The following is a 14336-nucleotide window of genomic DNA, read 5'->3' as shown; positions in this document are numbered from 1 at the left end:
CCCAAGATCTCTCTTCCCATCGCCAACACGTCAAACAGGTCTTACAGGCTCTAAGAGACAATCATCTATACGCTAAATTTGAAAAATGTCAGTTTGAGCGCGAGTCGCTTCCGTTCTTGGGATATATTGTTTCCTCGTCCGGTTTCCAGATGGATCCAGAGAAGGTGGCGGTCATTGTCAATTGGCCTCGCCCGTCTGGCCTGAAGGCGCTACAGCGATTCCTTGGATTCGCCAATTTTTACAGGCATTTTATACCACATTACTCCCAGAAGGTAGCTCCTCTCACGGCGCTTACTCGCAAAGGGGTTAACGCTCACGATTGGTCCACTACCGCCGCGGCTGCCTTTGAAGACTTAAAACAAGCATTCCTAGCCGCTTCCTGCCTACGACACCCAGATCCACAACGACCCTTCATCCTGGAGGTCGATGCCTCGAATCTGGCAGTTGGAGCGGTGCTCAGTCAACACGATACTTCGGGCAAATTGATGCCATGTTCTTACTTCTCTAAAAAGTTTTCGCCTGCTGAATGTAACTATGGCATCGGAGACAAAGAACTCCTAGCCATTAAGTTGGCCTTCGAGGAGTGGAGGCAATGGCTGGAGGGGGCTAATCATCCGGTGACAGTGTACACTGACCACAAAAATTTATTGTACTTGGCCCAAGCTCAACGACTAAACTCGCGGCAAGCAAGATGGTCACTCTTCTTCAGTCGTTTTAATTTCATCCTCAAGTTTCGACCAGCTGAGAAGAACGTTCGAGCCGATGCTCTATCTCGTACCTTTCAGCCAGAAGAAGAGGACGACTCTCCACGAACCATCCTGGATCCTGCCTGTGTTCAACTAACTACTACTTCCATTTGTTCCTCAAATAAGACTACGGTTCCTAAAAGGCTTCGGAGGAAAGTCGTCATGGGGCCACGACTCCTTGACCGGGGGGCATGCTGGTAGACTAAGAACTTTGGATCTTATAAATCGTTTCTATTGGTGGCCAGGTCTTCGACGTGATGTTTCCCTTTACGTGAGTTCTTGCCCCACTTGCGCTCTGCAGAAACCGCTTAATGGCCCCCCGAGAGGGTTACTACAACCGTTACCTATACCCACGGAACCCTGGACACATATTGCCACTGACTTTATGGTGGAACTCCCGCCTTCGCAAGGCAAGACTGTGGTATGGGTCACGGTGGACCGCTTCTCTAAAATGGCTCACTTTGTGCCTTTACCCAAATTACCGTCCGCCACTGAACTGGCTTCTCTGTTCTCACACCATGTATTCCGTATTCATGGTCTGCCTCAGGACATTGTTTCAGACAGAGGTCCTCAATTCACAGCCAGGTATTGGAAAGCCTTATGCAAAAAATTTAAGATTCAGTTGAGTTTCTCTTCCGCTTTTCACCCGCAAAGTAATGGGCAAACTGAACGCATGAATCGTTCTTTAAAGTTTTTCCTACGAGCGTTCATTAACCACAAACAAGATAATTGGGTGGAGCTCTTGCCTTGGGCAGAATTCGCCTATAATAATCAGATACATACGGCAACGGGGAAATCCCCTTTTCAAATTGTGTACGGTAAACAGCTCAAACCACCGTTACCTCTACCTGTACCAACCTCCTCACCCGCTGCTCAATTGTCCGCGGACCAATTGAGTAAATTGTGGTCCTCAACTCAACACCGTCTTCAGAAAGTCGCACGCACTGCTAAACGCTACTATGATCGACACCGAAAACCTGCATTCACCTTCCTCCCAGGCGATCGAGTGTGGCTTAGTACAAAGAACATTCATTTGAGGCAACCTTCCAAGAAACTCTCTCCCAAGTTTTGTGGTCCCTTCCGCGTAGCAGAGAGAGTAGGGTTGGTCTCTTACCGTCTACGACTCCCAACCACTTTACGTATTCATGATGTCTTTCACGTCTCTCTCTTAAAACCAGTAATTCTTTCCAGATTCCACCCCAGGCCTCTTGACGACGCTTCCACCACCATGGATGAGGATCCTACGTTTCAGGTACGAGGGGTCCTGGATGCTCGTTTCGCCAACAGACGTTGGGAGTATTTGCTGGCCTGGGAGGGTTGTGGAGATGAAGACAATACGTGGGAGCCTGCCCGCAACATCTTGGACAAGACTCTTCTACAGCAATATCATCTGGACCATCCTGACAGGCCTAGTCCTCTGAAGAGGGGGCGTAAAGGGGGGGGTACTGTTGCGGTCCCGGTCGCTAGGCTAGCGACCGGGTCCTTACCTTTCTGCTGCCTCTCCCGGTCTCGCCGCCTTCCGTTGCTCCTGGGGCCTGCAGGACCGCATGGCAGCGTCTCTCTCCACGTGGAGACGCTGCCGAGGGATGACTCTGACTCCTCCCACTGCCAGGCAACGCGCGCGCGCGAGCAGGGGGCTCTTAAAGGTCCAGCACCCGGAAGTGCTGAACCGCCCCGTTCCTGACGTCAGACGCTGGCCGGCTATTTAAACCAGCGTCTGACTTCCTTGCTTTGCCTTTGCAACGAGGTCACTCTTCTGTGTGCTTAGTTGCTTCCCAGCGTTGCTTTCAGCCTTGGTTCCTGCTTGTTCCAGCCGTGCCTTGCTTCCAGCTCTGGTTCCTGCTTGTTCCAGCCGTGCCTTGCTTCCAGCCCTGGTTCCTGCTTGTTCCAGCCGTGCCTTGCTTCCAGCCCTGGTTCCTGCTTGTTCCAGCCGTGCCTTGCTTCCAGCTCCGGTTCCAGCTTGTCCCAGCCGTGCCTTGCTTCCAGGTCAGGTTCTGTTTGGTCCTGCTGTGCCTTGGCTCCAGCTCTGGGCTCTACTTGCTGTCTACATATCCTGACTCCAGCTCCGGTTCCTGATTCTCCTTTGTCTTCAGCCAGCCACGAACCTTGGTCTTCTTCACGATTCTCCTTTGTCTTCAGCCAGCCACGAACCTTGGTCTTCTTCACGATTCTCCTTTGTCTTCAGCCAGCCACGATCCTCGGACTTCCTCACGATTCTCCTAAGTCCCAGCGACTCGGACCCCTACGGGCTCCTCCTGGGGGGGTCTCGGGTTTCCAGGGTGAAGACACCACCAGTCCGCTCCAGCTGAGTGCCGCCTCCCGGCTTATTAACTCCTGTGGACGCTGTCCACCTCAGCCGGCCCAAGGGTCCACTATTGACTTTACTCGTAACAGAACAGAAAAAACAGAAAAGAGCCACCATATAAGATACAGAGACGTCACACCAAACCACAAACAAGGTCTAACATTAACCGGACATTGGTTAATATCTCCTGTATTAATCTGTCATTAATAATTGCTTGTTATTAACATTTTTTCTTATTAACATACAAGCTATAGCAAAAAAAATGGTATTAATCTCAGACTTGCTATATGATAAAAAACTGAACTTCTTTGCCATCACAGAAACATGGCTAAAACCAACAGATACAGTGTTAATAAATCAACTAGGCAACAATAACTACGAACTATATACAATTCCTCGGACGCAAAGAAGAGGTGGTGGATTAGCATTAATCGCAAAGAAACAGTTTAAATTTAAAATAACTCCAACAAATATTAGTCAACCGTACGAAGTCTTGAATCAGAAGAATTACAGATATGCTTAGTATAGTGTCCATCAGACCTGCTCAAGCACAACATCTCCCCATTAATTGAATTGTTGACATTAACTTTGAACCCAAACAAACCATCAATCATCCTAGGCGATTTTAACTTACATATGGATGTTAATCCATTATCTAACACATGCCTTAGACTGCTGGCTTTAGGATTTGAACTGACTTCATCTTCTCCTACCCATTTAATTTTCACTAATTCAAGTTTATGCAAAACTATCACAGCTATACCAACATAGGTACCATGGACTGGTCACTCCTTAATTTACTCTGAAACAAAATTCAACTGTCCTCTGATCCAAAACTGCAACGATACCACATGTATGACCTTCTGACCTCAAACTAGAGCTGATGAGCTTCATAACGAATTTGAAAACTTGGCCCATACAATTAAGTTAAAAGATAGACTGATGCCACAACTGCATGGTTACAAGAATCAGAAAACATAGCAGATAAACTCTGCCCCCTGAAAACAAAATGTATCAAATCATCCACTAAACAGAATCCTTGGTTTAATATTAACTTAAAATCGTCTAAAAAATCCTTGAGGAAGTTAGAAAACAACTGGAGAAAAAACAAAAATCCTCACACATTAGGGATTTATCGTACTGCACTAAACAATTATAAAAAAAAGTATCGATAATGCTAAAAAGTAATTTTTTAAGAAAAAAATTCAAAAATTCTGTCATAATCCAAGAACACTGTTTTCCATAGTAAAAAATTTAACAAAGCTCCCTTCTCAGATCGATAACTCGCTACCAGAAGACAAATGCAATGATATTGCATTACTTTTTAAAAACAAAATAGACCATTTAATCACCAATAATTTACCAACTCCCTGTCAAGAAATGAAAATGAAACATAAGGAGGGTATGAATTGGAGCACGTTCGATACAACATCAGTATTAGAGATAGAATCCTTTATAAAAAGGTTAAATCCAGCTAGCCATCCTATTGACGCCATCCCAGTGTTCACACTCAAAACAATTGCGAATGTAATTGCGCCCATTATCGCCGCGATTATAAACTTTTCTTTAAAAAAAGGCAAAGTCCCAGATGTACTTAAAAACGCAATAATTAAACCGATTCTAAAAAAAATCCAATCTTGATGCCACACAATTAAGCAATTACCTGCCAATTTCCAACCTATTGTTTATTGCCAAGCTTATCGAAAAAGTTATACAGAAACAACTCGCACACTTTCTCAAATCAAATAATATCCTTTTTCCCAATCAGTTTGGTTTTAGAAAAAATGTTAGCACTGAAACTTTAATTGCCATGACGGATACAGTGCTGAGGGGTTATGATACTGGGCAAAGTTACTTTCTAGTACATTTAGATTTATCTGCGGCCTTTGATACGGTGGACCATAATATACTACTTGACCACCTGAGAGAAATAGGAAATACAGATGTAGTCCTCAATTGGTTTGTTTCCTTCCTTAGTAGACGCTCTTTTCAAGTGAAAATCAAAAACTCGGTTTCAAATAAAATTCCACTAGACACCAGAGTACCACAGGGCTCAGCACTCTCAGCCACCCTTTTTAGCATTTATTTATTACCAGTTTGTCATTTATTTACAGGATTAGGCCTAAATTTTTATATTTACGCTGATGATATCCAGTTTCTTGTCCCCATTGATGACACCATTGAGAAAACTTATAAGATAATTGTATTATATTTAAACGCCATAAAACTACTTCTCCTACATATGAAACTCGTGCTGAACATGGACAAAACAGAAATAATACTCCTAGAAAGGAAATGTAGAGTTGAGGATATCCCCCCTCTTTTATTCGAGAATAACATTAAAATACAGCCCACATTATTCGTAAAAGACCTGGGAATAATACTAGATTCTAAACTTAGCCTGAAAAAATATTTATCTATCAAATTGAGAGACGGATATTTTAAACTGCTTATGTTGCGAAGGTTAAAACCTTTACTTGACATGAATGATTTCAGGACAATTCTCCAATCCTTGACCTTTTCTAATATTGATTACTGCAATTCCCTGTTTCTAGGGCTTCCTCTCTCCACAACACGTCCTCTACAGGTATTACAGAATGCCGCTGCCAGAGTGTTGACTAATAAAAAGAAATGCAACCATATCACACCAGTATTAATTTCTCTTACCTGGTTACCCATCACATACCGCATACAATATAAAACTGCATGTATTATACATAATATTGTCTATGGCAAAAAAACTGAACATGGCTATCCATTTACAAGTCCCGCAGAGAAACCTCAGGTCGGCAAACAAGGCTCTTTTAACAATTCCGTCAATAAAGTCAGCACACCTCAGTCAGGTCCGTGATTGAGCAATATCAATTGCCGGCCCGAAGCTCTGGAACACATTACCTATCCAGATAAGATTTCAAGCAGACAGTAAGAAATTTAAAAGATAGAGCTTAAAACATGGCTCTTTGATTGTGCGTATGCAGATGTAACTAACAAATGACCTCTTTGCTTATTGGTTAGTTTTTTTAGAAATTTTAACTTTAAGGATTACTTTTTTTTTTAATGTTTTATAACTTATATTGTAACAGCTAGTCTCTTATGCCTTCTTATGATTTTACCTTTTGTAGTACTTTTTAATCATTTAATATGTATAATTATTTATGTACTTTTAATGAATTATTGTACTTTTCATTGCTACCGTGTTATTTTATTGTAAACCGTTGTGAAGGTTTTACTGATGCAATGGTATATAAAAAACCAATAAACTAGAAACTAGAAAGTGATGATGTGGGGGGTGGGGGTGGAGAGAAGATGTTGATGCCTGGGGTGGGGGGAAAGGAAAGATGATAGTGTGCTAAGACAAAGTGAACCCAGTACTGGGTGTGTCTCATTATAAAAAAGGTCTGAAACCACTGCCTAAACATCCCTAGATCTCAATTCCCTGTCCCATTAGCAGCTATGACATATCTCCCATTCGTCAGCACAGTCTTTAGAAAGTGACCTTTTCTCTACTCTCTCCTCACAACAGCCTGGCTCACTTTCAATTTGCATTTTGCTTTGGCCATGGGATTGAAACTACTCTCACATGATATTTAGCTCCCTGTCCTTCAGCAATCCTGCCTCTTCCTCATCCTTCTTAAACATAGATGGCCGTCAGAGCTAAATTAGAGATTTTACATTACTCCATCTGTGGCTTCTCCCTTACTGTCTCAGTTCAACAGAAGGATTCTCTTCTACACTTAGCCTCCTACTGTATATTCTCACACAGGACTTTCTTCTTGCTCCCTTGTATTTTAGTACTTTCCTTCCTTCCTACTGGCTATCCAGTCTTCACCTTCAACTTACACTTGATGTCCCTGTCCTTGTCTTTGTAAAGAGCCATCCATACCTCAGTCCCTCCCACCTGGAAGATCTGGATTGCATGCCTGAAAATCTTTTTTACACAGATGGTGATCAACTATTTTGATTTGTTGCCCAGGAAAGACAGATCAAGCCAAATATTTGTGAATGCACCTGTGACTTACTGTATTTTCTGGTGTTTAAGTCGTGGGTTTTTTTCAACGATTTCAGTGACTGCGACTTATAAACCAGTGTGGCATATACTGTCACTCTCTCTCTCTCTCTCTCGCTGTACAAACAGGTGCAACCTATCAACTTTTCATCAAAATGTCAATTTATAGGAGGTGCAACATATAAACCAGTGCAACTTATACACCGGGAAATACAGTACTTGTCTGAAATACTCATCCCTGCCTTTTGCCTTGACTGCTGCAACTCTTTTTTTTTTTTTGACAGCAGTTTCTTCCTGCTCCTTTGGACTTCCAGCTGGAACAGAACTGCCTTCTGGTGAGCTATGGAGATTTTCCCTTTTATATCTTCCCCCTCCCCCCCCCCCCTCACATCTAGCCCAACCATTGGTGCAAGAGTCTTTGGCTGGGGCAGCAGACTGTGGCACTTTCCAGACCCCATTATTTGTGTGTGCCCTGAGTCTGACTGAGACTCCTTCTGTCCAGGGTCTGTGAACTCATCGCCACAGTATCCTCAGCGGGCCCCTGCAGTGCATGGTATCATGGTTATGTGTGAGAGGCAAAGTACATACTGTCATGGTTTGATAGGGAGGTATGGTGTATGGTTGTTTTAAAAAAAGACTTCTAAACTTAACTACTAATTTCCCATATTCGGAGTCCCTGTGGCACAGTAGTGAGCACTAAAGTCTAGTAAGAACAGAAAAACAGCTGGTGAGTCAGTAGCATGTGAGGTCCACACCTTGATTTAATCTCCATTAATAGAAGCCTTCTATATATGGAGCAAATGGCCTTTCCCACCCAGCAGTGACTGTCAGCAGCGAGTTGCTTATTACTCAACATGCCATCACCATAACCATGACACTATGCTTGTGCACCATGCACTACAACTCTTCCCTATAATAAGAATAACATGCATTATGCTCCAATCTACAATCATATATAAAGTAGTGTGGTTGCCATGTTAGTCCCCTTGAATGCATAGAAATAATGCACACTGTACTGCACCTTTATCTACAACTGCAGCAATACTTTGTGCCTCCCCCATCTCCATACACATACACAAGCATAACATCATGCATGTACTGCATCTCTCCTCTACAACCATAGTACCATACACTACACCTTTGCCTGCAACTGTAGCATCGTTTTCTATGCTCCTACATACAATCTGGACATCATGCAACAAACCTCCACTCCACAACTGCACCTACTTCTCTACTCATAGGCACAATACCTAGCCATATCATTTCATGCTTCCTAACCACGTATACCCCAAACACGCCCTATACTATAGGAAACCCTTAGAGTACACACAGGACCTGAAAACTGCTATGATAGTATGTTACATTTACACGTGTAACACCTTTGAAAATTGACCTGTTCATTTTTGGTAGACTTACTCATAATAAACACAAACAAATTCACATGTAACAGTGACTTCGCCTCTGTACCAAATCAGTTTTCAGTTTTTCCAGCTAGGAGGAAAGTTTGCATTTATTGAACCTCCCACTAGTAGAGTCCCACCCTTTATGGGGATGGATTTAGCTTTCCTATTAAAGGGCTTGGCAATACTGTTGTTGAGTGGGGAGATCTGCTGGATTTGGAGTCAGACCTTAACAGACAGGGTTTGAGTTTTGCTGTGTTTGGTAGGCCTCAAGGTCCAGCCTAATGAAATTAACCTTGAAGTTTAAGAAAGCTTTGGAGTAAGTGGTCTCAACCTGAAGGTTTCAGCAACCCTTCCAGGAGGGACTGAAATTCCCGGCTATCTGTCTTATGACTAATTAACAGTAGAGACAGATATTCTGGGCAAGAGTCTTGTTCCTTCAAAACCAGTTTTGGTGGCTCATGATTGAGGAAGAGCTAGAGCTGTCCACCCTTTACAAAGCCGGGACTTTTAAAAAATGCGCTTGGTGCGTACTAGGCCCAGCCTCACGGATATCTCCCTGATTTTACGTGTGCAGGCCTTTTAAAATCTACTTGTGATTCAACTAACTAATGGAGGGCAAGAAGAAAGGTTGTGATGGATAGTTATTTTCCTGTTTCTTTTTATGTTATTTTAACCTGTTGTGAACCGTTTCGATGGAACCTGAGCGTCGGTATATAAAAAATGCTAAATAAATAAATAAATACTGTTTTTGCAATGTTGGCCTGGAGTTTATTTTTCAAGCTGCAATAAACCGGATTTATGTTGAACACCATCAAAAGTCTCTGGCAGTACTTTTTTTCCAGCCTTCTCAATATGGTCTACCCTCCTACTGCAGGGGTCGATTTTCAAACCTGCGCGCATGCATCCATGTGCGCACAGTTCCCGGCGTGCGCACATGGACATGGCTATTTTATATCATGCGCGTGTTGGTGCGCGCATGTTATAAAATATGATTTCTGCGCACACATGTTCGCCAGATTTTAACATCCATGTTCACATGTGCGGTCTAGCGACCAGTCGTGAGTGGGGGGGGGGGGGGGAATTTTAGAAAATTACGGTCGGTGATGCAATTGGCCCATTCCCAGTTCCATTCAAGTCTGATACAATTAAGACTCCGTCCCTGATGCTCCCCTTTTGCATGGCCTAGCACTTCTGCGCATAGTGGGAGATACGAGCATGGCCAGGCCCTTTCTAAAATGTGCTCGGCGTGCACAGAGCCCAGCTACGTACATATCTTTCAGATTTTACGCCTGCTAGGCTTTTAAAATCTACTTGTGATTCAACTAACCAAGGAAGGGCAAGAAGAAAGGTTGTGATAAATAGTTATTTTCCTGTTTCTTTTTACTATTTTTGCAATGTTGGCCTGGATTTTATTTTTTAAGCTGCAATAAACCGGTTTTATGTTGAACACTATCAAAAGTCTCTGGCAGTACTTTTTTTCCAGCCTTCTCAATATGGTCTAGCTTCCTTCCGCAGTGAATACTCAGTGAATTAGTTGAAAGGATTGTTGAGAGGGATATTACTGTTGGACTATTCCAGTACTGCACTGTGGGCCCAGAGATCATACCTCCTTCCTGCTGGTGGAACTCAAGCCTCCCAGTGGCTTACTGGTTCATATTGGAGCTGAGAAGAGAAGAGAAGTTTGGGACATTTTTTGTTACAGCCCTGAGAAAACAGTAGCCCTTTATTCAGTCTCACAATGGAGAAGGGGTAAAAATATTTCAATACATAGATAAACTTTGTAACTGTGAGCCTGCCACCTCCATACTCCTACCAAACATATTCACCTTAATTAAACTAATATTAAATTGAGCCACTTTTGTTATGGTTGTGGACCCTTGGACCGGGACGAGTGATGATGTAACCACTGAGGGATTGCTCCCAATGGATCTCATCTCTGGTAGGTAGAGCTGGTGAGGACAACCCGGCTGGACCAGCCCTCATTCCCCGCAGGTTGAGCCCTTGGGTGCCGGGGCTGGCAGGACTTAGGTGCGGGTGCCTCGTTGAAGATGATGAAGCTGAGGATGAAGGCAGGGTCAGAGGTCTGGGTCTGGGCTGGCAGTGAAGGTGCAGAACGGGATCTAATCCGAAGATCCGAGGCAGGCAGCAGGCAAGCAAGAGCAAAGTATCAGGTCAAGGGTCGAGACAGGCAGCAGTCAAGCAAACAAGCTGAGGTCAAACCAGGAGATCAAGCCGAGGACAGGGTCACAGGAACTGAGGATTGAGGAGAAGACCAGAGACAGGAACGAAGGCACAGGCAGTAAAGCAGGAACTAGAATGCCAGGACAGGACTCAGGAACTCAAGGACCGGAGCAGAAGCAGGAACGGAACCAGGATCAGGATCAAGGCAGGAACAGGAACGAGAGAAGTCTGGAACAGCAACTAGCACTCTGAGGATACGACCTGTTGCAAAGGCAAAGAGTTGGAGACTGCTGTGGGCTTTAAATACCCCACCAGATTGACATCATCTCCGGGGCCGGGCCGAGGTTTCCCGCCTCGGCCCCTTTAAAGGGGGGAGTCTCCCGCGTGCGCGCACCTAGGGAGAGCCCCGCCGGACGTTTGCAGCCACGTGGAAGGCTGCAGTCGGCCTGCCGTGGAGCGGGGTGCACCACACTGGACTGCGGCGATGGCCAGCAGTGGAGAAGGTAGGGGGGACTAGCAAAGGCCTGCCGCAGTCAGGAGCCGCAACAACTTTCCCTTCATTCTTTGTTTTTTTTTTCTTCCTTTTGTCTATTGCTCCTCTCCCTCCCCTCTCTCCAAACTAATAAAACAAATAAATTCTTTCTAAGGCAGAAATACTCTGTTCTATGCAGTACTCTATTTAACCTTAAAATAACTGTTTAGTCATCTCCTCTAACTCAGCGCCTTCTTGCCCATTATAATCGCCATAGGATACTCCAGAAATTGAGAGAGTGAATTCTCATTTTACTGGTTGTTTTTAGCTGAACTCTCAGTGACAAGCCATGAACCGAAATTAAAAATTTAAAATCATAGTCTCTGGCACAGTCACCAACCACGCCAGGGCTAAGAAAGAAGGAACAAAGTACAGTAATGGCACTGGAAAAAGAACCATGCACATTTCTTTTATACCACTGTTTGTCTTCTGCCAAATCCTCCATGAAAAGTCAAACACCTAACCTCAAATTTCCATATTACAGTTACTAGTTCTGCCGCCAATCACACTTCAAGTTCCCCAGGATGAGGAAAGAAGAAACAAAAATCATAAATCGGAATTAGAATGGAACCAAATATATTGACATTTTGACTTCCAAGCATGACATAAGATTATACCCTTCAGCATGACACTTTTTATACAGTTTTTGCTATAATTCATCTCATGTTTCAGGGGTCCAGTGCACAGCACTGCCTCTTCCTCCCCACTGGGAGATAGCAGAAAGCTTTATTAACTCTCCCATAATGCATCTGCCTCTCACTGGGTCACAACCCTTTGACTTTCTTTCAGATTCTGCAAATGTACAAGATCTGCCATTTTCAATCGACGTTACCTAAGTTGTCTAGTTATTTTCCTCAATGTCTTAATTCATCAGAGGCTTTAAAGAATCAATGTTATCGCCGTCATAAAATTAAAAGTAAATAAATAAAAGCATTCATAGCCTCTTGGGTTCTGATGTCTTCATAAGTGGAGCACTTTGGGGCAATATCAAATTATAACTTCTCTCTATTCTGGTTACTTCTCATTCTCAGCACATTTCTCTTCAGTGAATACATTAATCTGTTCACTACTTTCCAGCATTTTGTTTCCACCTTGCAGGACAACTTTCAGTTTAGCAGAATATAATAACGCAAACTCTGTTCCCTGGATATGAAGTTTTGAGCACTAAGGGGCCACTGCTGTCATTGTCACCTGAACCTCCACTACATAGTTTTGACATACCAAATGAGCAGGCTGTAGCCTCTGTCTTCCAGTCATCTTGCCTCCCAGTGCGCTGCCAAGGTTTTCATCTTGTCTACATAATTTAAATTAATACTTGTGCCACCACCAGCCTTGATCTGGTATTGTTTGCCTTGATTGCTCCCAATCATTGGACATGCTCAAACTCTACTGACGTCTTTGCTATTGGAATTTGTGATTGCTGTGACAGCCAAGACTCAGCTTTAAAGGGTAGATTAATTAATGTTAGATGAAAGGTGCACAAGTTTTTCTTGGTTACCTGATTTAATTGTGCTGCATAAGTTGCATTTCTTGGCAATAGCTGGGACTTGGCTAAGAAATGGAAATACTCTGTCTCTCCCAAGCCTCTCCTCCAGATTACGTGTTTATAAAACGAGGCAGGGTAAGTGAGGAGGAGTTGGCCTACTTTATTCCAAATATATCCATTTGGCAGAATTGAAGTTAAAATCCTTTGCTTTTATAGAAGCACTGTTTTTATGAATGGAGAGTGATTTAGGATTTAATATTCTTTTAATTTAAAATCCTCTAGATGCTACTAAAGTCATGATGGCTGTTGTCATTGATATCATTAGTGAAGGAGCTATGTTAAATCATTTGATTTTCTTTTGAAAACCACAATGGCATATATCGGATTTTAGCAATGGGTAGATAAACCTACACACGAAGTAGGGTGTATCTTGGATCTAGAATTCAGGAATCATACTCTTAAGGGGGAATCTTTACTTTGGACGCATCACTCAATTACTTTTGGAATGGATGTTTTATAGACCAAAAAGGTGGCACATCCTATCAGGAGTTTGAGGCAACTAGACATAACAACTTTCCATGAAGAAATGCATAGTTTCCGAACAGATTTTGTGGCTCCGGTATTAGATCAGCAAGTGAATGGACTACTATCCTAAATTCAGCTTTATTAAAGTGGCCTCATTGAGGTGTCCTTTAAGAAATAAAGAGAGCAATTGTATCATTCAGGGCTTATTGAAAAGGCAAACTAGACATTGTGAGAAGCAGTGAGGAAGAATAATAATCCACTGACTGCTAATACATCTAAGGATAGATTGAAATTTTATAGATTGGAAATAAAAAAAAAACAAACCTAAAAAAGAATATTTCTCAGAACAGCTTAAGGATTCAGAGAACAGATCTAGAAAATTGTTCCAAATGATTAGGAAATTTGTTGATGGGAATAATGATGCAGTTCAGAACAGCGCTCTAAGGACCCATTTTTTCTATTGATAATAAAATTTGTTAAATTCAGGAGGATTTAGGGCCAGTTGTATCTTACTTTACACAAATAACTACTGAAGATGAAAACTGGGAGTTGATTCCAGTCAGATTGCCCCATGAGTAAGTTTTTTGGAGTGGAGGAGTATCCTAGTGGGTAGAGCTGCAGACTGCGAAGCAGGAACCTTGGGCAAGTCACTTCCCCTGTACAAACTTGAGGCCTGGTTCACTAAGACGTTTCTCCCATTCTGTGTCTATTTGAAAAATGCTTAGTAAATGAGGCCGTCTGGGGAAAGGGAATTACTGACAGTACCTGAATGCAATCTACTTTGAAGTGCCTGAAAGGCTTTTAATAAATTGAATTTATTAAAAATTCTTTCAAAGAAACTATTCTCTTTGAAATTAATTTTGGCATCTCTGAGTTCATCTACCTCTGACCTTGATCTTCTTCTTGCTGAATTGGTAAAAAATCCTGAATTAGGATTAGCCAAATATATGTATTTATCATTGTCAACTCTAGTTTAAATTAGGGATTGTTGATTTTAGATTTCAAACCTGCAATTATTCATCTCTATGCTCTCTACTTTAATGGCAGGGGGAAATGTGGAAAAGAGGATTTGCATTCAGACAATAACCAACAAGGACTGAACTACATAGTCTGGGTAAATAAATAAGCGTGGGGGTAGCTTGCTTATTGCTG

This window comes from Rhinatrema bivittatum, chromosome 9, assembly GCF_901001135.1.
Source record: "Rhinatrema bivittatum chromosome 9, aRhiBiv1.1, whole genome shotgun sequence".
Classification (NCBI taxonomy): Eukaryota; Metazoa; Chordata; class Amphibia; order Gymnophiona; family Rhinatrematidae; genus Rhinatrema; species Rhinatrema bivittatum.
This window is presented reverse-complemented; position numbering follows the sequence as displayed.